Source organism: Delphinapterus leucas, chromosome 8, assembly GCF_059928025.1.
Source record: "Delphinapterus leucas isolate spDelLeu-1000000601 "Yukka" chromosome 8, BTC_Dleu_Yukka2, whole genome shotgun sequence".
Taxonomy (NCBI): Eukaryota; Metazoa; Chordata; class Mammalia; order Artiodactyla; family Monodontidae; genus Delphinapterus; species Delphinapterus leucas.
In genome coordinates this window covers 56,200,238-56,223,242 of record NC_143136.1, presented here as the reverse complement: position 1 = coordinate 56,223,242, position 23,005 = coordinate 56,200,238, and the positions used below count along the sequence as shown (strand labels likewise).

At 36.7% G+C, this 23,005-nt stretch overlaps 1 long non-coding RNA gene across 2 annotated transcripts in view; it reads right to left on the bottom strand.

Moving 5' to 3' along the window:
- The window catches only part of LOC149748562 (uncharacterized), a 144,782-nt gene that overhangs the window by 85,615 nt on the left and 36,162 nt on the right, over nucleotides 1-23,005 (bottom strand). Inside the window, exon 1 of one of the 2 annotated variants that reach the window (XR_016393991.1) lies at nucleotides 6,041-23,005. The exons of the other annotated variant lie outside the window; for it this stretch is intronic. This is a non-coding gene — a long non-coding RNA (uncharacterized LOC149748562). The remainder of the gene's footprint in view (nucleotides 1-6,040) is intronic. 2 annotated transcript variants of the gene reach the window in all.

Below are 23,005 nucleotides of genomic sequence, written 5' to 3'. Positions count from 1 at the left end.
AATGGCTGGGTCTGAGACCTCGATTAGGGAAATGAACCATTAAATATTGTAATGGATAATAAAAATAACAGCAACAACAACAAAACTAAAATATATTTTGCTGAATGCTTTCACAAAAGAGCTAGCTCCTTGGTTCCGGTGATGAAGGCTACACATGAGCCCCTGTGAATTAAGGAGCTGGCCTCTCGAAAGCAAGCCCCTTCCAGAGCCAGGACCCCACAATTTCATGGTAAGTATGAGTAATCAGCCATCATCAGAAGCTTTGCACAATTAAACTGAAAATGCAAAACTCAATTTTATTTTCATGATATTTATGTTCAAGGTGTCATAGAGGTCTATATCAATAGAATATAAAATACACTGTGGATGTATAGAAAGCAGATTTCTGGAAAATGCCATAATTATTTCTTTATGTATATTTGCATAGATTTCGATTCTTTTTTAATTAGCTGGTTATTTATTAATTCAGAATGTTCTAAATAAAACCTGATATTAAACATGATATAATTATTTCAGTTTCAAAATGAAACTAATGTGTTCAGTATACACAGTAATATACGGTTGTAGTGAGAAATGGTGAGAAAACAACCCAACCCTTGTTGATTCTTCTGACCTATTTATTGAAGGTTATATTTTTCTATTTTTTGGCCATTGTTTTTATTTGCAATATATAACAATTCTAATAACCCATTTGTCAACATAAAGAGCCTTTGGGTTTCTTTTCCTTTCCAAAAAGCAATGAAAGGGTCCCCAAACCTATTGATTTAGCACCAAATTTAAATAAGCCCAGAGACCCTCTCACTTTTCACATTGAATAGAACAAGGTCAGACTGGGCATCTTCCAATGTAAAGTCTTAATTGGACTAATTCTTTCATGATAATAATGTATATTTAAGATAGCCACTAAAAATGTTCAATGCTAATTTAGATCAATTCCATTAAATGCTTTGAACTTTTCACCATTTGCTAATCTCATCTATTAAAGCTGCTGTTTTGTTGAAAATCTGAAGCTATAACTTAATATCAAACTACAAGTCTAGCCAGACCTAAGAAATACTTCCTTATATGTGAAATATACCCTTAAAGGATCTTAAGTTGTGTTAAATTGTAAGAGTCTAGCCATAAAATTTCCTGCAGCCAAAATGCAGAGCGATCTTATCAGTCTACTGGCAATTGACATTATGGTAAGAAGCTTGCAGGGTTTTTTAAAATTTCAGAAATACATGTTTTTTGTGTCTGAGGCAAAGCTTTAACATCTGTGATTATTGGTTATAGACCAACCTTTACACAACTACAAGGTTCAGATTTTAATATCGAGTACCATGTCATTTCAGTAATAGTTCGATTCAGATCAATAAAAATATCAAGATTTTGCTCAACATTTTGATGAATGACTTAAGCAATATAACTCACTAATGTAAAAATAAAAATATATTTGTTAATTAGCTAATGAAGAATTTTGAGAGAAGAGACTCCACACCACTATCAAATATCTACCATGTCTCATGGAACTAGACTTCTAAGGCTATTTTTATTCCCTGTGATTTACCACCAGTATCCTCTGGGTGATAGTTGAGGAAACAGATGCTGGGAATCTCTCTCCGCTCAGTTCCTGAGAATTCTGACTCAAGGCCGTGCCAGCTCCCTGCTTTGTACTCGCTCTTGCCGAGGGTGGTGGAGTAAAACGTAAATGACTGCCTGATTTCCAGTCTCTCACTGCCAGTTTCCTCAGAGTTTCCACTTACGCATTTGACTCCTTTACCAACTTCGTTTGAAGTTCCCATTCCAAAATCCTGAACGGCATGTTCCCAGGATACATTTAAATTTTTTTTAACTCATTCAGTGGGGATTTTCCAACTGAAATAAAAAATAAATTGAAAACTGGGCAGGGGGGTGTTCTTTTTTTTTCAGTTTTCTCTTCACTGTTGATTGGGATTAGTGATACCTGCAAAAGGAAGATGCAGGGGAAAAAAATTGTAAAATGTTCCCTTCCAAGCTCTAAGCACATTTTCTTTGGAGAACCATAAATCTGTTACTTACTGAGAAAGGGTTTGAAAGAAAATAGGTCTGCATCTATTTGGAGATTATACTTAAACTGTTAATTAAAAAATTAACATTTATTAAATGTCCACAAAGTATAGAGCTTTATTCTTTCTTAGTGAATGTAGTAGGCTAATAAGAACATGGGGATGGTAATCTAAGCAGTTTACCTTAGCAGTTTACCTAAGTAAATACCTTTTATAATGGATTTATAACAGAAGCACATTACAGATGGAGAATTCAGTTTCACAAGGCAGCGGTTTCTATTAAGTCTCTTATATTACGGAGAATTCACTGGCCAATCTATGTTTTTACAAAGCTTTTTTAAGAAGCTTACTTTATTTTAAACAATAGGATCTCTATTGGTGATTTTTACAATTTAATTTTACGTAAACCAATGGGATATCCTTATTAAGCACCACTGAATTACCTAAAGGTCTACTTATTAATCTTGTTTTTTAGTGTGGTTTAATGATAGCCTAGAATAATTGATTTAGGCTATTTTTACATTAGGAAAACTTAGCAATTTTTATTGTATTTCAGATAAAATGAGTTTAAATTGATGAATTAGATCTCACAACGTAACTGCAACACCTGCTCTTGGTATACATCTATGTGAGACTGAGGCAACAAGTCAATTTACTAATTTAATGGAAATCTGTCCTTGGGTGTGGGGGGAAAGGCGTTGGTTTACTAGCATATAGATCAAGCAACCAACTAGAGACTAAATTATTGCTTTTCCATCATAAAGACACCTACCCATACTCAAATTTGCACCATATGATTCTCTATGGAAGACCTACCTCACAGGTAGATTGGGGCTCAGTGCCTCCTCACTACCACCAAATAAATATTTTTACCAGCCACAAATATACACACACACACACACACACACACACACACACACATAGTGCCATATTAGTAACATTCTAACAGAAAATGAGGCCCTTTGAATAAGGAAAACTAATGAAAAAATTTGGTGAGACGCCCATAATGAGCAAAGAACCTTAAAGTGCAAGAGATTCTCCAGTGGAAAATCCTCACGAGCCACTACACAACAGGCAAAAAGTGAACATAAAAATTGACATTAAAAAGTCCATTCCCAACTTAGAGGGGTGGGATAGGGAGGGAGGGAGGGAGGCTCAAGAGGGAGGGGATATGGGGATATATATATGCATATGGCTGATTCACTTTGTTGTACAACAGAAATGAGCACAGTATTGTGAAGCAATTATACTCCAAATAAAATGTATAAAAATAAAATAAATAAAAAATCCATTCCCCAATATTTTGCACAGATAGTAAAACTACACACACACACACACACACACACACACAAGGAAAGCGTACATGATGCTGAACTACTTCTGTAGCTGTAGCAAAAACTGATGTTTAACAGCAATACTCCTGGGCTCTATGTATGTACAAAACACCAAAATAACCAACTGATTCAGCCAGACATTTGAGCAAAGAAAGTCCATCAAACATACTGGGTGATCTAAACAACTATACACCCACCCAGGCAAAGAGGTAAATTCATCACTTATGTATAAAGGAAAAAAGGGTCAGCAATATGTTTATGGTGAAACATACTAGACAAGGGAAAAAAAGTTTTTTAATGACTACCTCAGCCCTGGTATATGAATCACAAAACTAAAAAATCCCTCCAATATACATAAATACAGTTGCCTAATGTAAGAGTCTCAGCGCCAACAAGGGTAAGACATACTTTCATTTTAATGTACCCCTGATACCATCAAGTGGCCTAATAAGTGTAATACTGAAGTCAGTTCTACAGCATCTCAAGGGTTAAGTTCTGTGTTGTAAATAATTTTGAAAAAGTATCCCAGTAAGAATCAGGCTTAGGCTAGTTCAGCAAGAAGAACTGTTCCATAATGAGGCTTGGCCTGGACCAGTCCCAGTAGAATTAATTTTGTGCAGTAGAACACCTAGATAAATTAGTTTTGCTTTAAATATTGAGTCCTAAAAGAGTTAAAAGAGGGAGAATATCAATCAATAATTTTTAGATTAACTACTTTGTATATGACAAAACAAAATTAACTTTGGCATTATAACCCCTTCTTCTGGCATTTCAGATGAACCCCAAGTTTAAAATAAATAATTGGAGATTTAAAAACCAACCAAACATGTGCATTTGTTTCTTGGTACAGAATACTAACTCACTGCCTAGTTTGTAAAAAGAAAAGCTTACTCATACATTTAGTAAAATTACAAATATGGTTATTATATTTAATTATTAAAATAATCACTTAAGAATTAAGATTCCTGAAAAAATATAGAAAGATTTCTATAGGGTTTTTGTTGTTGTTGTTGTTTTGCGGTACGCGGGCCTCTCACTGTTGTGGCCTCTCCCGTTGCGGAGCACAGGCTCCCGATGTGCAGGGTCAGCGGCCATGGCTCACGGGTCACGGGTCCAGCCGCTCCACGGCATGTGGGATCTTCCCGGACAGGGGCACGAACCCTGTCCCCTGCATCGGCAGGCAGACTCTCAACCACTGCGCCACCAGGGAAGCCCTATAGGGTTTTTTTAATGGAACTACTGAAGCAGTTAAGCTTTAAAAATTAAGTGAAAAATATCTCAATTAACAATGCTAGAGTCTTAAATTTTTATTTTAATAGATTAATCCCTCCAAAGTCTACCTATTACTCCCCTTTTATAAAATTGATTTCTATGGAAACATATGTGTAGAATTAAAATCATGTCTACAAATGGCAACAAATTTAAACCAAAACTCCCTTGTGTTTCAATGGCTTTTTCTAGTTAAACAACTACCAAAAAGGTAAGTACAAGATTCATTTCCCCAGGAGATGAAGTCAGGCTTTTAACCTGGCCAACTGCCCATATAAACAATCTTAAATGTTATTTGGTCATCATTTGGTAATTAAAATGGCAAATCACAACCATACTGAATTTACATCCATGTGCCAAAAAGTTATTTAGCAGATAACTAGAGATAGAGGAAATGTCTCTTTAACAGATTCTTTTAAGAATACATCTACAGGAAGCATCAGGTTTTCAAACAATCATAAAAAACAAGAAGCAGTTGAACAGTGTCACCCAGAGGTGAAAAGTATATTACTTCTAGAGATTTATATGGTTAACCATAATCTGCTTTTCAGCCATCATTTTTGTCACTTTCAGGTTTTTCACGAGTAATGTACCAGAAATCATTATTTTCCTAGTTGCATATTGAAATACCATATTTTAATGAATAAAAATAAATGTTTTATTTTAGAAAAAGTACTTTACTTCTGGGTTAAACTGTATATCAATTTTCCCCCTTCAAAACAATAAACAAACTTGAACAACCAGACAAAATACTTTCTAGAATTGAATATAATGCCCCTTGTCTACTTCTAGCCTACAAAAATTAACTAATACATTTTTAAGAGAAGGTTCTGTGACTACTACACAATTTCCATACACCCAAAATTATGTTTTTTCTAAAAATTATGCTGAAATATTGTATACCCCGAAGGCAAAATTATAATCCTAGGGAGAGTTTTAAGAATTCTGTATTGAACACTTCCATTGTTATGACAGAAGAGGATGGGAATGGGTATAAGAGTGCTGGGCAAGTACAAGAAAGGGAAATAATTCTGTTTTATTCCACAGGAAGTTTAAAAATAACAAAATCTATTTTGACCAAAATTAAAAGGAGCCTGCCGATTTTTAATGAAAGAAGTTCCATACCATTGAACCTGCCAACTAGCAGCTGCATTAAGCACTTGGCTGCCACTAAATTCCTAACCTAAACTGCAGAAAAACACCTCCTCCTGCGTCTAATCAACTTCAGGGAGCTTCAAATAAACCTTAGTTTGTGGGGCCAGAGCAGGTCAAGTTTTTTAAGAGCCTCAGAATAGAGTCTTATGTTTGCTCTTGAGCTAAAAGGCACACCTGTACTTCGTAGAGAGCGTTTTCCGGGCCAGTTATGCTTAATCTATCAAGGATTTTCATCCGTTACTGGGTTTCCATTACCTTTTGTCAGACGTTTTCTCCAAGATCCCGCTGCTTCTTTTTAATCACCTAAGTAGCAACACTGATGTGACAAGCTCCAGAATAAGGCTCATCCTTTCTATTCTGCATCTTCAGCCTAATGATGAGAAATGGGCTTCCATAAACTTGAAAAAGGCAGGGAAATGCTGCCAAAGTCATTATCCACTACTCTGAATTGGAAAGAAGAGATCTGTCCCTTTTAGAATATTAATAAAGTATAAAATAATTTTACAAAGCCTTCAGCATTTCGTATGTGAAATAACTGAAACTGCCCAGTGCTATTTCAAAAGAAAAACAAAATAACCTCATTTCCTACTCTCTGAAATCTACATCAGAATATATCCTCGATTTTGCATATCAAGCAGAGTGTTCAACTGCCTGACAGAAATGAGAGGATTACTGCCTGCATGAAAGCTAATATTAAAATAATCTCTCCCATTTAGATACCTTCTTCTTGTCTCTTTTTCCCTTTCCCATAAATAGAAGTGTCGTTGCCTAAATCAATACTTTGGCATCAAGGAGTAGCTTCTAAATCGCCAGCATGCTATTTGCCCGTGAGCAGGCTGTGGACTACAGCTCATGCCTGTCTGCCTGCTTGTGGCTAAGTCTCAGAGGGCAAAATTGCAGGCTTTCTCATACTCAAAACCACACCATCGTTGACCATATTTGGTGATTCCATTACAGCAACAATTTGAAGGAGCACCAGGCTTAACAGCATTTTGGAGCAGACCTTAAGGAAGCTGCTACACATGGATCGTATTGACCTCTCCAGCCACTCTTTGACAATCCACAGCTGTTCCCAGATCTGCCGCCGGCGGAGGCAAGACACAGCGGCAGATCTGGGCGCCATCTAGTGGATTCTATTGATCTGGGGAGTCGTCAAGAGAATATGGAGGTTATATAAAATTTGGACAACAGTTACTACAGCCAAACTATAAAATAAATTTTTCTTCAAACTACAATCGAAGCAGTAGGAAAGGAGGCATTTCTAAAGATAAAGGAAAAGAAGAATATAAACTCAAATGACTTATAGGAATTTCACAACTGGTTTTTCAATATGAATCTTAAGTCTTTGAAATGTCAAGTACTTCATTATTTATACACTTATTATGAAAAGGAAAATATGAAAAGTTTATTTTGCCAAAATATTACCATTTTCCTATAATCTGCCAAATTGGATACTGTACAGTTACATTTTACCTTAAGGGTTTATAGTTTAAGCCAATCCAAATGGAATTGAAACTTATTTTTCCTACTACCTAATATATAACATGAGTCCTAAAGATGCTGCTCATAAAATACTCCACCAAGTATTTCTCCCTTCTTCAGCCCAACATCACCTATTCCTAAAACCTCAGAAAAGAAGTCTTACTGTTTCTCCTCTCTGCTCTTTGCACACAAATATTTTCTGGATGACAGAACTTCAACTTTCTCCTTGGCAAAGTTATGTCTACTACTCAGTTTAATATCAGATTCAAAATACAACTCCTGGAAAGCTGTACTCCTGACTGATCCACCATCACTTCCTACTTTATGTTTCCAAATGTATTTTATTTAGCGTTGCCACTTGTCTCTGATTTCCTAATGCTTATCTCCACAAATCGTTCTTTTGTGTGACCCACAACCTCTAGCACAGTAGAGGAGCCTATTAAATGTTGAATAATAGCTATGACATAAGTAGATGACTATCTGTAAAGATCTGTTAATAAATCCTCTGGTTATTCTGCCCTTCTGGTAGGCTAAATGTATCAACAGTATCTAACATTTATTGAACTTTGCTAAAGTAGACACTATGGTAAGCAATTAATACATTTTCTTATTGGATGCTCACAACAGCCCTATGAAATAAGTACTGCTACTGTCCTTATTTTATAGCTCAGGAAAGCTGAGTCTGAAAGGTTGAGAAATTCACCCAGTTGCTATAGGTAGTAAAAAAGGTAGACCTAGAATCTGATCTCAGTCTGTCTCCAGAGCCTATATGCTGAACCACTCCACTATACTTTGCCTATTTTGTTATTTGTCTATGTTATTAAGTATATGATACACTGTGATCTTATTACTGGTTGTATTATATTTGGATGATTCATTTTGCAAAAATTAAGTAGTTATTTGATCCCATGCAAAATCAGTTATTTTAGATAGTTACTGAAAATTATTCAAGTTGTTCGTATTTTTTACCATGTTTGTTCTTCAAAGAATGAGCTTACTATAATTAAAAGATCTGTACAGAGGAAGGAAAAGAAATTACTTTGCTGATCAAAGGACTGATGTAGGAAAATATGCAAGCTGACTGCATTTAGCTAAGATTGCAACAATGAAGTGGAAGAGCTAGGGGAAATGGGAGATCTGGTAATAACTGTTTCTTTGTTTTTTCAGTTCACCTGACCTCTTTAAACATTTTAATTTAGAAATGCCCCTCAGTCCTCAAGCTTGGCCGCATGAGTAAGAAATCAGGAACCCCACAGGAACCACCTGTGGGGTTTCATTTCAAGGGAATTGGAAAGGGCTCCCAACCTCCTAAAATATTTTAAAATGTTTAAAAGTGCGTTCTTAGAGCTTCTTGCCTTCAATTTAATCAAGAAAAGGACAGCATTGGTCTTAATCGCTCAAAACTAGAAAGAACTCACATGTCCCTAAACAATAAAATGGATAAATAACATGGTAAATTCATACAATGAATATTATTCAGCATTGAAAATTAATGCAGTAATACCACACACAACATGGATGAATCTCAAAGTATAATTTTGAGCAACTGAAGCAAGACAGAAGAATACACGTAACTCCATTTACCTAAAGTGCCAAAACAGTCCAAGCTAAACTATGTTGCTTAGGGATGCATAACTAAGATGAGAAAACTACAGAGAAACACAAGGAAATAATGCCACAAAAGTTGGGCTAGTGGTTGCCTCTGAGAGGAGGGGGAATGGGATAAGGAAGGAGACCAGGAAATTTCTGGAGGTCTGGCAATACTTCAAATTGTACACTCATGCTGTGTTCACTTTTCTGTTTGTATATTTCCTACAATGTAACATATTAAATGTAAAATTAAAATTACACTATAAAAGTGTAAAATGAGCACATCCAATGATCATTCCAAAAATGCATCAGGAAAGAGAACACATTAAGCTTTATCTATTATTTGTACTTCTGTGAGAATAAGTTTATTAGTTCTATGACTGCAGGCAGATTTGGGAAGAAAGGAGAAAAGAGCAAGCATGAAGACAACTAAATTCTAGACAAATGCAGTGGTTGGAATGTGAGCTCTGGAATGAGACGTGAATTTGGCCTAGAGCCCTGCTACTTGCCAACTGTGGGCCTTGGGTTGGTGTATAAACCACTCAAATCCTCCATTCTCCACCTACAAAATGAAGACCATAGTTATATCACAGGGTCACTATGAAGCTTACACAATGTACTGCTTTCCAGTGATTGCCCAAGAAGTGTTTTTTTCTTTCCCTGAGATTGGAAGCAGAGGAAGAAATCACCACAGGGAGTAGAAAAGGTGAAAACGCAGAGACTGCACTCACAGTATTTCCTTCCCACTCATCCCTGGTCACTCCTCAATCCCACTGGCTTCTTCCTGAACCATTCACCCAAAACTGCTCTAGCAAGTCACCAGGGACCTACCTTCTAGTTACTAAATCCAGTGAACAACTTTTCTCTACATCATTTGACACTGTTGACTGTTCCTTACTCCTTGAAATTCTTCTCTTAGTTTGCTCTACCACTAACAGCTGTGGGAGACTCAGTAAGTCACTCAACCGCAAGTTTGTTTTCTCACCTATTAAATGAGGGTAAAAGTAACCCATGGCTTTCTTGTGCAACTAAATGAACTAATGTACCTAAAGCACTTAGCACATTGCCTAGCACAAATAAGTATGCAATAAATATTAGCTATTACTATTAATGCACAATTAAGACAGTTACTCCAGACTATAATTTATTATTCATTATAATGCTCTGTACTTTTCAGAACTAAGGGTCACCTAACCTTTAAGATTAAGACCTCAATAATGAGAGGAAGAGAGAGATTTTTTAAATATATAAATATACAGGGGAAAAAAGCTAAAGAATACACTTGTATACTTTAACAGTATAACTACCTTGCTTATTTTATAACTGAAAAATATCTGAACTAGAATAAATTAAGTGAAAATATAAGTAGATTCCAGTCAGCAAATGTTAGTGTTTTCACAGTGGAATCCATATCTTTTATTATTAAATAATAATATTAAATACTCATTAATCATATATGTCATTCACTGGTAAAATGTGCTTTCAGTAGATAACATGAAAAATCTGATACCACAAAACCTTTGCTATTCCTATTTTCTGTGCTTAATATTGCAATTCAAATTTTGTTAAATTTAAAATTATGGTTTTGGGCTTCCCTGGTGGTGCAGTGGTTAAGAATCCGCCTGCCAATGCAGGGGACACAGGTTCGAGCCCTGGTCCGGGAAGATCCCACATGCCCCAGAGCAACTAAGCCTGTGCGCCACAACTACTGAGCCTGCGCTCTGGAGCCCACCAGCCACAACTACCGAGCCCACGTGCCACAGCTACTGAAGCCCGCGCACCTAGAGCCTGTGCTCCGCGAAAAGAGAAGCCATTGCAATGAGAAGCCTGCGAACCACAACGAAGAGTAGTCCCCGCTCGGCACAACCAGAGAAAAGCCCACGCACAGTAACGAAGACCCAACACAACCAAAAAAAATAAAATTAAAATAGTTCTTAAAAATAAAATAAAATAAAATTATGGTTTTGAAGAATGCAGTAAGAACAGAAAAAAGGAAGTGAAAGAAAATAGAATTGATTAGATAGAATTGTATGAGGACACTTGTATGACCTTTGTAAATATGAGGACAAGATCTATGGAAGATGTTCTTGATCTTAATTTATATTATAAATATATTTGTATTTTTAAATGTCATTAATCTAAAAGTAAAGGGTCTGTTTGTTTTAGCTACAAAACTTACTTTCCCTCTCTTAATTGCCCCCCACACAAAAAAAGACACCAAACATAAACCACTTCATTCAAAAAGGAGACTCTCATGACAATAGGATTAATGTGACAACCATTTTCCACACTTTATTCTTCATGCCCAGAATGACATTGGTAAGATAAGACATTTTAAAAGTCAATAGCACTTATTTTGAAGTTTAAACTATCATGTTAAAAAAAAGTCATTTCCTTAAACAGGAAATGTATTAATAATGGCACAAAAGACAGTACAAGTCTCACTATAGAGTACAATGTTTCCCTTCAAAAAGAATATGATATCCTTATCCTCAAAGAGTAGTAACTCTTTAAGGAGTTGTTTAAAAAATAAATACAGGGGAAAAAATCTTGGCACCTTTCATCTCACATTTGCATATATTTTGCTGAGTTCTGATCATTTGATTTAACTAAAGATTTAAGTTGAGACTATCTGAAATTTAAAGTTGCATCAATATTCTCTAGTTCTCACCAATCAAACAAGTTCTACTTGCTTTATACCAACATGTCCCAAACCACCATATTTTTGTAGGTGATCCATTCTGTTAAGCATCATACCCCAGAAAGCTCTGCAAAGAATGACTTATTAAGATACATTTTTACAGACTCCTAAAGGTTTTAGACTTACTTATAGAACAAGATTTTAAGTTGGAAGCATTTGGGGCATTATTTAATTTGTATTTTATTTGCAATGACTTTGGATTAGATAGTATGGGGTGGGAGATTCCAAGCCATGTAATTGTACCTGGATTCAAAGTTATGAGGTGTCACAAACAATACAGTTTAATTACCTATTAGCTAAAAGTACATAATCTTATATTGTTTCAATTCACTGCCTAACTCATTTCACCAACAGGCCTGACTTCCCCACTCTTACCTAGATAAAATTTCTCCATTTGATTATAAAGCAAAACTTTAGTTTTAGTTTAGCCTATTGACTGAGGGTGTGTGTGTGTGTGCACGCGCATGTGTGTGTGTGTGTGTGTGTGTAGTCCTTTGTGTGTTGACCAGCTACTGTTCAATCAAAGGCATTGTCAAATACATCCTGAAATATAATAAACTAGATTCTGTCTGTCCACTTCAAAAAATCCATCTAGACACATAGAAATTAAGGAGTTTGAGTCAAACATTCCAAACTCTTTTTTCCAAAGTAGCGGACAAACAGATTTCCTGGAGCTAATGGAGGCTAGTATGGCCACTCTCTCCATGGACTGAGTCAATTCACTGAGTCAGCATGTTTGCGAGTAAATGGTTACTTGAAGACTGTGAACCCAGTGGAAGCCCCTTATTTCCCAGGCTGAGGTTATAAGTTGGTCTCTGGAAACAAATGGTTCTCTGCTTGCTAATACTAACTTTCTAAGATGAGACATTCCCAAGTCTCCAAAATTGTTGTTTTGCTTTTGAATCAGCACTCTCAGGATCCAGGATGTAGATTATTCCCTTGAAAATAACTTTTTACTAAAAACTGTTTTGAGTAGTGATTTAGAAATGCTTCTTCTTAAAGTCTCCTTTTTATGAGCAAAGAGGATCTTTGTTGACTGAGTAACAGAAAGCGCAAAGATGGACTTTTTACTTTTCCATAAAGTTGAAGGCTGCAAAATACACCAACATGAAAGGCACATCTTTTTTAATGTGAATTACCTAAAAATGTGATTTTAACCAAACACTGAGCAAAAGAACGCATGGTAACACCAAATCCACCTATCTACTAGACCTGGATTCATTTGAGTTGAGTGGGGGGAAAAAATCACTCCATTAAGTTGATTTAATAAAAGCCAAGAAATAAGCCCTTGAGCAGAGCATGGGTGTAAGGATGACTCAGTCTTCCACTGCTTCTTGAACTGTTTCGTGGGCAAAGATGTTTGTTGTGATGGGGATTTAAGGAATCCAGGAGTTCCTTTTTCATTTAAAATACAAATAGACTCCCCAAAAAAGAATTTTTTCCTGTCCCCAAATATCTTCCCTACTAATGTGTGAAATTTCACCAGTATATTAAAGTAAATAAAAGAGCAAGTCTATATTGTAAGGAGACAGAAGCCCTAACTGTCTCACAGTTATATCCCCAGGACGAGATCAGTGCCTGGCACAGAGGCTGATAAATATCTGTTGAATGAACATAGTTCCTGATATTTTTATGCAAAGGAGAGTTTTTAAATGTTATTTGTTTAACATTGTTATTTGTTATTTGTATAACATTTGTTATTTTAAATGTTATTTGTCATACTCATATATGAGTATGGCTGAATTTGCAAGCTGTATAGGACAGGGGGAGGCCACATTTGGCCTATGGGCTGTAGTTTTTGGATGCTTGATCTAGACCTTAAGCTACTGGTGACCATTTCCCCCAGGGATGTTGATTTTAGTTGGTTTTTGAACCTCTGCCTCTCGAGTCATTTTTACTAACTTAAAACTCATACACACATCTCCCTGTGAGATGTGTGTATGAGTTTTACATCAATTCTCTTTCCAATTAGATTTATGCTAGAACTTAGAGAAATTATTGAAAAGCTAAGAAAGGGGGAACTTCAGGTTAAACAAAGTATACTTATTATTTCAGAAAAATGGAGATGAGGGCAAATTTCTGATTTGTAACAATTTTTTGGCCAGTCTGGCTACAATCTAATAAACGACAGGGAGAGAATAAGTGTTCTCTTATGAATTTGATTACATAATAATGGATAACATTCTTTACCATCAAAATTTTGCGATCCAAAAATCAGTGGGTGGTAGTGTGTCCTTGTCTTTATAAGTTCCTATAAATCCTAACTCCAACCTTATTTAATTAAGCGGTTGGGGTGGGAGTGGTGGGGAAACTGACAAAAAAATTAATCCAGCACATAGATTTTCACTACCACTCCATATTATCAGATTTCACAGTAAGAATATTTATTATTGGCATTGAGCATTAATACACTAAAGAAGGACAAGTAACTGATGCCGGAGATATAGTTTAATCTTTATGAAAATTATTACAAGAATAAAGGTTTTTTCTTCCCCCAGGGGCCTGTGGGCCTGTGTTAATTTGCACAGTTTATAATCTAAAGTCTGAATAAGGCATTAGAATAAGTCAAATGGAGAGCTGTGTACTGTAGTATTATGCCAACTATTAAATTACCTTTGAAAGAGGGAAAAAATATATGGCAGGTTTCATTTCAACACTAGAAAGATAAGGCAGTAGGATTATGTTAAATTCAGAAAAGAAAATTGTTTGGTTGCATCTTTGTTAGCAATCTGAAAGCATCCATTGTGTTACTTCAGTAATGCTATTGAGCTAGTTTTATTAAGGCAAATTTATAGCAATGTTAGAAATTAATACCACTCTTATTTCCTCCACTGCCTGATTTTATTGAATGCCATGGGGCATATTAATCAGTAAAGCCAAGTAGTGTATGAAATAAAAGTATAAATTAACCTGTAACATGAATATAAAAGGGGCTTAATAAAATAGAAATAAATAACACTTTAATGATAATCAACCTGCCCTGTCTGAGCCAATCAAAAATTGTGATAACACAAAACACAGGGTCTAAAGAGCCCTATATATTTACATAAAGTTAGATGGAAGTACTCATTGACATGGAAGTCAAAGATGACAATTATGGCTGCATAAGCCAGAAATGATGAGTCACTTGAATCGTGGTACTATTGGTTCAACAGATAAACACATGTACTGCATTAAAAGAGTATGAACACTAAGCACAGCTAATTATTCTAAGTTCTCATTCTTTGTCAAATGGTTTAGAAGAAAATGATTGTCTTATTGGGCTTTCCGCCCCACCCCTAAAAATATTCTGATACTTTTTAAAGTATAGTATACGGCCTTTTAATTTATTGATATAAATTGTATATCAGTTTTTAAATATTATATTTTACTAAAATTTTTTAAATCTCTTCTCTGTCTGTAATTAGGACTCCCTTTAGCTTTTTTCATGTTATTGTACTTTCTTCTTTCTGGACAAAATAAAATACACTGCTAATATTAATATTAACATAGTATGTCTATAAACTATAATTTTTTTTTTTTTTTTTGCGGTACGCGGGCCTCTCACTGCCGTGGCCTCTCCCGTTGTGGAGCACAGGCTCCGGACGCGCAGGCTCAGCGGCCATGGCTCACAGGCCCAGCCGCTCCGCGGCATGTGGGATCTTCCCGGACCGGGGCACGAACCCGCGTCCCCTGCATCGGCAGATGGACTCTCAACCACTGCGCCACCAGGAAAGCCCCTATACATTTTTTTTAGAAAAAGAAAGACAGTACTGAATACTTACATGTAACTGGATGACACTCTAATCTATTCCCCTCCAAAAAGTGTTTCCTATGAGTGCATATAATTGAATCAACTATGGTATCACAATGTAATACACCTACAAAATAAAATCCAAACCTTACTTAAAACAAATAGAACAATATTCTCAACTCCTGACAGAAAAAACTGAAATAGCTATAAGCTTCAGTCTAATCTAGAACTCTGCATTTACATATGCAATCAAAAGGAGATCATGGAGGTAAAGGGAGGGGCTTATAAACCTGTTATTTTTATAAACATCTGCTAACGTTACCAGATCGATGGAAGAACAAAACAACCATTTGGAATAAAATACACTCCTCAAATGCACAATGTTGCTATTAATATTCATGGAACAAAAATACCCATACATAGCTCTACTCAGATTTGTTCTCCCAGACTTTAGCATTGACTGTATTAATCATGGAAGATGATATAAAAACACTTTAAATCATGTTCTAAAATTACGTGAACAGTGACTTTTAAATTATAACTCCTTTATGTTGCTTTCTAATGCTGATGCTAAATCAATTTGATTAAATCTTTAAGGGTCCTGTACCGTCACCAAATCAATCTCCCTGGAATCTTATTCCTATTATGTCTCCCTCTAAAACCCTCCCTGGCTCCCACTGCCTCCAGAATAAAGCCCTAACTAATTAGCTGCACACTGAAACTTCCCGGCAGATAGCCTCCCACTCCCCTGTAGTTACCCAAAGTTCCTATGTGCCAGTCTAACAGGGGCCCCTTTATGATCTTCTTTCTGCCTAAAGTATCTTTCTTTCTCATCACTACTATAGTCCCACCACCAACCCCATAAAGTTCTTTCCAACTTCAAAGCTCTGCTCAAATACTACTCCTCCCTAAAGTTTTCTGATCACTCTGAGATTGCAGATTTTAATTTCAACATGGGGGAGAACCAGAAATGTGGATCCACAGAATTGTCATCCCATCATAGTTTTTTTTTTTTTTTTTTTTTGGCCACACAGGGCAGCTTGCTGGATCTTAGTTCCCTGACCAGGGATTGAACCCAGGCCCCGGCAGTGAAAGAGCCAAGTCCTAACCACTGGACCACCAGGGAACTCCCCATCATGGAATTTTAAGTCTTATACTGTTTTACAAAAAAAACTAATTCTTTCTTAATTTGTTAAAACTTGGGGCTTTCTTGGTGGCGCAGTGGTTAAGAATTTGCCTGCGAATGCAGGGGACATGGGTTTAAGCCACACATTAAGAGATAATTTTCCTGACAGTATGGGCAAAATCACCAATTCAGGTATGGGAGTATCACTCTTGAGTTCCTTCCCCTCCAATAGAGCAGAATAATCTAGGAAGGGCTACAATATATTAAATGTATGTCCAGAGATATTACAATGGCTGATTTAGAAAGTAAAAAGTCATTCAGATATTGTAAATTATTTTACGGTAGTGAAAACCTACTAACCCAAGGACCTCATCAAGCATAAGAAAATAATATTAAAGACCACTGGGCTGGGACCTCCCTGGTGGCACAGTGGTTAAGAATCTACCTGCCAACGCAGGGTACAAGGGTTCGATCCCTGGCCCGGGAAGATCTCACATGCCGCGGAGCAACTAAGCCCATGTGCCACAACTACTGTGCCTGTGCTCTAGAGCCTGCGAGCCACAACTACTGAACCCATGTGCCACAACTACTGAAACCCGCGTGCCTAGAGCCTGCGCTCTGCAACAAGAGAAGCCACCGCAATGAGAAGCCCGTGCACTGCAACGAAGACCCAACACAGCCAAAATAAATAAATAAATAAATGTTCCTTTGGAAAAAAAAGAAAAGAACACTGGGCTTTTGTATTTTATTAACTTACGAAGTGAAAATTAAGTCTGGGTCATATTAGAACACCCAGTGATTGTGGTGGGACCTCCCCTCATCATCACAATCTCAAAAATATGTCAGATGGGGCTTCCCTGGTGGCGCAGTGGTTGAGAGTCCGCCTGCCGATGCAGGGTACATGGGTTCGTGCCCCAGTCCAGGAAGATCCCACATGCCGCGGAGCAGCTAGGCCCGTGAGCCATGGCCACTGAGCCTGCGCGTCCGGAGCCCGTGCTCTGCAACGGGAGAGGCCACAACAGTGAGCGGCCCGCGTACCGCAAAAAAAAAAAAAAAATATATATATATATATATGTCAGATGGTATATTTTAACTTCTATGCTTTATTTCAGGGGGAAAAAAAGTTGGGGGGAGAGCTGTAAAGGCCAGAGAAGAACCACAGAGATTACATAAAGATTTTAGCTGATTTCATTTTTCAAGAAACAAAAAAAATTGTAGACAGAATCTTTCCCCGGATTAAAGACAGAAAAGAAAACTTACTGCCAAATTCTTGCCTATCAATTATTCTTAGCAGTATCCTAATAATTTCATATGATTAAAGAATAAAATTGGACTCTCTGTAATAGTCTAGCACATGGAGATTATCTGTATTCTAACCATCTATGTTATAAATGTACATAGCTTGTAAACATCTTTGTTATAAATGTAAAACAACAACTATAATAATTATTATAATAATAATCCAGCCAGAGAAACTGCAGAGTATAAAACAGTATGGTCTTCCCCTGCTGTTTCTACTTCTAAACTTAACACTTCCAGTTGCCAGGGCTTGGTGCCCTGACTTTAAGGCTGATTCATAAACAAAGAGTAAACAAAAAAAAATTAAAATGCCATTATGCCAATAAATCAGTGGGTCGAGGGGAAGAGGAGAAATGAGACTGTCGATGCATTGAGTGTAATAAGCAAGCACGTACATGAAGATGAGCATTGCCTGGAATTCCAAAAGCTACGCTAATGAGCTTCTGGGGAGTGGCAAGGCTGTCCAGCCACCGCATTTAGATTAAGAAATTTTCCAAGTCCGACTTGCTGTGGAACTTTATCAAATCTGAAGATCATATAATGCCCTTTGGCAAACTGGACACAGGGCTGCAATCTCAAATCTCTGCAAGTGAGACATGTAGACCAGCTCAAGCCCAAGAGGGCACACTACGGAGATTATTTTGGAAAACCATAATGACACTGAACAGGAGGCTAGCTTAACATCTTGTCCAAGTGAGGTCCCAGCCTCCTCCGTGATGGTTGCTTGGAGTTCTGAAGGCTAATGAGGGGAACCATCTGTAGTACTTTGCTGGCAGATGTGTCCCCCCTCATAATGTGTCCCCCCTCATACTGTGCCAACGTCTCCTAATGGGGAGGTCTGTAGAGGGCTCCAGTATCACTCTGTGAGGGAAGATGGTGCTATTTAGCAACCGCGTTATCTAGAGGCAAAACCAACATTTAACTATTCGTAAATATGCATTTTAGTATGCCTTGTCTCTTCAAATATGAATATCAGAATGAGGTATGAGTGTATTTATTTGTAAATTTGTTTTCATGTCACATTCAGGGACACCCACGATTAAAAATGATATCCTACATTTATTCCTTTTGTAAAAATTTTAGACTATTTCAAATGAAAGGAGGATCCAAATTGAGTGAACTGGTTATTTGCTAATAGCACTGTTAAAAAGTCATCAGAGAAATCTCCAAAGATGAAAAATATATATATATATTCAGGTATATTTTCCTTCCTTCCTTCAAATATGTTCATTTTGCAATATAATTTCTAATTTTATAATATCAAAAAGTAATGAGAAATTAAATTCAAATGATAAATCAAAATATGAGTAAATTTTGAATTATGATGGAATGACATTTCAAAGCATTTATTTGGCAGCATATGGGAAGTTACATAAGGATTGTAGCAGGCATCAAAATATTTTAATGCAACCATTAACAGTTTTAAAGATAGACCTAATCACAAACTCAGCATTTAAAATAAGTACATACATACTTGCATACTACAAAGCTGTTTTAAAACAGCATAAATTATTTTATCTTGCTGTAACTCTCAAAATTTTATGGCAGTTAAATTCTATCATTCTTTTCAGTTTCAATTAATCTACTGCCATTGAAAGAGCCTTGTATATATTAATTTTCTTTTTCAAAAAAATAATAATGCTCCTTTTCAGATACTGATTTGAAACTCATTCAATTATATGAGCTCAGCTTCCATCTCAAGAAAAAGATAAAAGAGACACAGAGGAGACCAGATAAAATGAAAATTTTAAGATTGTTAACCAAGGCCTTATTATTCACCAAAAGTTACAAGATGCTTAAAACCAAAGAGAAAATATCTACATTTTAACTTGGCTAACAAGGTTAGGCGAATTTTTAATATGAAATATGCAGCTTTTAGAAAAAGTGTAAAATAAGCTTAAAATAGTAGTTTATGTAAATCTCACAGAGCAGAACCATGACCAGCTATTCTACCATCTATCTCACATAGAGAAGATCTTAAATGCATTTCCCCAACAGCAGAGTAACATAAATTAGACTGCCAGGTAAGACTGACAATTCTTCCTGCCTGAAACCTCCTCTTAAATTAGATCTGCCTTCCAAAAGTATTATTATAAGAAATTCCAGTTCAGATTATTCTTATTCTCTATAACTGATACAGATATAGACATACAAATGACATCTAAAAAGGAAAGTTCTTCACAAGCTTCAGCTTGTTTTCATAATAAATTCCACACCGAATATTAGTACTAGTAATTGATTTTAGCAATAAGTAATAGAGTTATAAACAGCTCCCGCTATTTAATGAAAGAAATGTCTCAGCTTCAGGTTTTATTTATTAGCATTTGAAGTCCCTCCATAACCCTAGTAAGATCAGTTATGGCTTAATTAAATGAGAAAGATGGCCTGCCAAAGATTCTTTGTTCTTAAAATAAATACTGTATGTTTTCAGTTTTCCTGTAAATCATCAGAACCTATTTCAACTGGAAGACTGGGCTCAAGCCTAAACATACTTCATACGTCCCAAATAAAGTGTCCTTTGCCTGGAATTTTTATATTTTTTTTCATAGTGTACCAGCTACAAATATCATCTTAAGAGGTTTCTGCTTTATTAACCATTTGAGAGTCATTCATCTTAAGAGTTGTACCAGTGAGAAGGTAGCAGAGCCTGTTCACAGCAAAAATATTTGCTACTTAAAAATGAACGCAAATTTAGACTTACAACGTGTCTGTCCTCAGTGCTGTGTTTGTGGTGAAGTTCCATAGTTATTACATGTCCTAAGTATATATTCAAATATATCTATAAATGAAAAACAAAAGGCTAAACGTTCACTGGCAAAAGATTGAGCTGCTCCATCAACATGTCAGGAGTACTTCAAATAAATGATCTCTTCTAAAATCCTTTGGAAGAACGATTGCATATGTCTGGCTTTTCCTCTCTCCGCCCCTGCTCACCACTTTCCTCTACTTTCATCTGTAATCACGTCTGCCCCTCTCTGGCCACACTGCAATGATCCCCCATTATACTGACCAGAAAAAATGGGGAAGAACGATGGTTAAGGGGAGGCAACAAGATGACTGCCGCTTTCTCCGATTTGAGAGTGACAACGCCGCTCCCCTCTTCGGCCACTAGCTGGCGCCAGAGCTCTAAAGATGCAGTGATACATTGCGTCACAGCTTGCTAATTAACAAAGATGTTTTTAAACTGACCATAGTTTTCCTAGGAAAACAGGAAATTACTTTAACTGTGAACAAACAGTAAAAACGATTAAAATAACCCAATTTTGTGCCTCCAAGCTTTTGTCGTCAAAAAATAAAGAAATGCATCATTAAAGAATTCGTGGGGTGGTTTTTTTTTCTTATTCAAATAATAAACCGAGGGGAAGTCTTTTTTCCTCCACAAAGTATTCACTATACAAATAAAATTAAAATTTTCCAGTTATATAATGCTCTGTTAACCTAAATAAAGTGCCTTTTTTATTATGCCTTTAGTCTAAGACAAATGTCCCATACAACAAGGTCACACACAGAGAGCGACTTTACTGGTTTAGCTCCTAATTAACTCCTACATCTTCCTCTCTTGTAACTAGCTTCAGCTTTACACTTCCTGGCTCCAAGAGACCAGATTTCGGTTCTTTCATCCTGCCCTTCCAGACACTTCCATGGCTGCAGGTCCATGGGGAGGAACGGGTCAGCCATCTAAATGCACACAACTGCTCATTTTAGGGAAAGCCAGCCCCTGGACAAAAGAGCAGGAAACAGTACATGGTTCACGACAGAAATTATCGTTATGCAAGTAAGATATGCTGAGATGTGGGTCTGGATGAGACAAAGTCGTACGCGGAAAGTTCAAAGTATATGCTGACATGGAAAATATTTTTCATTTGGGAAAGTTTCATATACATATGTAGTACATTTTTACAATTAGAAAAATGACAGACACCGTTTATTTTGGCAAGAGGTGAATACAGACAAAACTACAGTGAAATGTCATAATTTCAAAAAGAAATAATTTGTTTGACTTGCCAACGTTTTAAATAGCAGGTGATACTCATTCAAGTCACCGGCCTGTTACCCACCCCTACCCCTCTTTTCCTCCAGCCACAGTAGAGGTGGGAGGCTTGGGAGAAAACTGGGAGGGAGGGGCTCATCTCCCTGAGCTATCCTCTGGCTTTCATTGGCAGGAAAATGTCAAGCTTTCCTTCCCTCACCCTGATTTCTCAAAGAAAAAAATGCTAAGCTTTATATCTTGGGCGGGCTTGCTTTACCAACTACACTGTGAGTGAGATAAACATGTTTTCTGTACTTACCAGCCGGTCCCTCCCTGAGTCAAACGTATACGTGTGGCACCTCACAGGGCTACAGGGCTAAATCCCTTCCTGAGCTGAGTTTTCCCTTAGGATAGCAATGAATCATTGACCTTTAGTCTCCAAATAAGGTCCCAGAAATGAACCAGGACAGACTGTGGTTTATAATATCAACGGATATTTGTGTTGATGACATTTAGGTTTTCTAACTGAAATCTTCATGAACGCTTATCTAAGGACACCTAGCTGACTTTGATGCAGGAGGGAACACTCAGAAGGTGAAAATAAAGTTTGAGGGACATGTCAAAAATTCTGTATAGCAAACACAGTGGAGGAACTCAGTGTATCTACAGTGTAATGGAGGGTCGGATTTAATCCTTTGTTATCAGTCATCATTTTGCTGGGGCTTTCCAGGAGACATAATGACAGGGGAACTTTATTAACCACCATTTGAAATGCCCTGATCTTCAGGCTAACTGCGGTTATCTTTTGTTACTTACTGGCCTTGACCTATAGATGTAGGTCAGTGTAGCACAGGTTGCTACTGAAACCAGCAGGTCCTCTCCAAAGCCTAGTGCAGGCCTGAGTTCTATGCACAATTTAATTCATATTCCACTCAACATGCCCGTTTTATTTCCAGTGGAAATTGCTCATTTAATTGCACTTTAAGTTTTATGGGGTATGCCCCAGGCTGCGTTCTTTATGTTAGGCATTTCAGTATTTATAGGCAGAGCTATACCCAAAACTTCAAACATAAAGTAAAACCAGCAAAATATGCTCTCCTCTGGTTCCATAAATACTTTTTACCAGTTTCATTATTTTTTCCAATGAAATTAAATGAGTGTGTTAAACCTGTAACATAGACTATTGCTTTGTATTTCCAGGGCTGCTTTTGTCCTTCATATTCATATCTGATATGGCTCTGCTTTCCTGCTAAAGAATGAGACTGCAAAAGAGCAAGCGTGGTCCATTCTGTGTATGGACTAGTTCTCCAGTAACCAAA